The sequence below is a fragment of the Micropterus dolomieu genome, unplaced genomic scaffold (assembly GCF_021292245.1).
Source record: "Micropterus dolomieu isolate WLL.071019.BEF.003 ecotype Adirondacks unplaced genomic scaffold, ASM2129224v1 contig_14203, whole genome shotgun sequence".
NCBI classification, from domain to species: Eukaryota; Metazoa; Chordata; class Actinopteri; order Centrarchiformes; family Centrarchidae; genus Micropterus; species Micropterus dolomieu.
The window spans coordinates 1-2,384 of NW_025743189.1; the positions used below are offsets into that span (position 1 = coordinate 1).

The 2,384-nt window shown below is 40.9% G+C and overlaps 1 pseudogene; it reads left to right on the forward strand.

Moving 5' to 3' along the window:
• The first annotated feature begins 281 nt into the window (after window positions 1-281).
• On the forward strand, window positions 282-772 carry LOC123966776 (annotated as a pseudogene).
• Window positions 773-2,384: the final 1,612 nt, after the last annotated feature.

Genomic DNA, 2,384 nt, shown 5'->3' on the forward strand with positions numbered 1-2,384 from the left:
TATATATATTAAAATAGTATATATATTATATTAAAATAGTTTTTAAAAGATTTATAATTAATACTCAGATATATTGATTGATCCATTGATAAACAGCATCATCAGAGTAATCCAAGTCCCTGCTGGAGTCAGTCAGAGCATTTCCATAGAGAGCCACTTTGCATCAGCAGCACCATGCTCCAGTGCTCTGGGAGAGTTTATAGTCCTGAGAGTTGAACACTGGATGACTGACAGCTGTCCTTCATGACAACAGAAGCCACAGAAATCCTCCTCATCAAAAACATGACTTTGATCTGCGTCCTCATCTGGACTCTCCTCTGCTGCTGCTTCACAGGTAAAGTCCAGAGAATCAAACTCCTCTCCTCTATGAACATCCGTCCCTCTGAAATGAAGCCCACAAAACCATGACGCTGCTTTATGTTTTTGTCTCTGTATCCTCAGAGTCCAGAGGCCAGGTCACAGTGACTCAGCCTGGAGCAGTGAGCTCTGCTCTGGGAGGCACCGTCTCCATCAAATGTAGGACCAGTCAGAATGTTTATGTTTATAACAACTACCACTTTTTAGCCTGGTACCAACAGAGAGATGGAGAAACTCCTAAACTGCTCATTTACTATGCTAGCACTCGAGTATCAGGGATTCCAGATCGTTTTACAGGCAGTGGATCAAACTCTGACTTCACTCTGACCATCAGTGGAGTTCAGATGAAGATGCAGCAGTTTACTACTGTCAGAGTCGCCATAACATCAACAGTCAGCATGTGTTCACACAGTGAAAAAGCGTCATACAAAAACCTCCCTCAGTCAGACTGAACAGAAACTGAACTGACTGCTGCAGCTGGAAGCTACTGCAGAGACTAATACACTTCACTGAGGACACAAACACACACACACACACATACTTTACACACACAATTTCATCAAATATATTGAACATTTCACTGTTGCTCTAACCACCAATGAACATGTATCAAAACAACTTCAATAGAAAATATAGCCGCAAGGGGCAATGATCGGGATCCAAGTAAGTCATTAAACAACATTTGACATTTTCAGAGGAGGAGAACTACGGAGCCCCCCAAGGTCCACTTTACGTCGTGGCCTCACAATATTATCTCGTGGCCTTAAGATAGTACCTGCTAGAGCAGGCACGGTGAACGCTCTGTTTTGGGGAGAAAAGCTGCTCCATTGTGCAGGCTCATTGTGCAAAACCTTAAACAAATTCAGGTAGTTTAGACACTGTTAGCAAATCTCATCCATTTGCAAAACTCTTAACACATTCTCACTCATTAAAACACATTTTGCACTGTGATGCACTTGTGTTGCAAAATGTTAAATACATACGCCAAAAGTTAAACACAACTACAACACAACTGTCATCATTTACACACAACAACTCATAATTCTGCACACTTGTTTCTAATGATGTGATCAAACCAATATGTGGTCAAGTCCCTGGCCAGCGTAGTGGCAATGTCACCCTTTGTCCATGCTATAAGTAAGGGACAGTTTCTCTACCCTTATTCAACCTTGGAGCTATAACTGATCATCTTCTTACTTTTCTGGGTTGTCGTTGGAATTTTGTGTTGGAGCGTGAGCTGCAGGTCCATCAGCTGGCAGTACATCCTGTCTATGTGACAATGTCAGCTTTCACTGTGGTGTCCCACAAAGCAAGTGGTTCAACATAAACCAGCAACCAGTGATTCATAAATGGTTACCTTCAACCTACAGACCTTACTTCAGTCCAACAGAATAATGTTTCTCTGCCTGATGGTGGAAGGTCTATGACCGAAACTCATTTACAATGGAAAATCTCTTACGGCCAATATAAATGGCCTGTGGTGAGATAGGTGTGGAGTGTTGTTACAGTCAGTCTGCTTCCAGCACTACAGAGGGTTTTCCTCCTTTGCTTGGCGAGGGACAAGATTGCATGTGATGTGGATGAAGTCTCTTACTGTACTGACTTTGATTTTGCAGTTGCACAACATTTTTGAGTGTAATGTGCTTGTCATTTATAGTTTTCTTTGTTCTTTTGGCTTACTGTATTTAAATATACAGATATTCAATACTGTATTACTTGCAGTCCTTACAGTATACTACATATTTACTGTACTAAGTTGTGATTACTATACTTTTTAAATTGGAGAATTTGTTTCCTCTACGCAAAAAAACATTTTCTGTAACTACATGCCCTGGACGAGATGCTCTGTAGTGTTTTACCTATTGACTGGCTGTGTTTATGTTTTGAAAGCATTGTTTGATTTTGAGCACAGATCAAATGGCTTTGAGGCAAGTGTTTGATTTGATCTTAGCAATTGTGAAAAACTGTAATGAGAAAGGTTTTGCTCATGACCTTTGACCTCAGCCTCGTACTGGATCACAGCTATT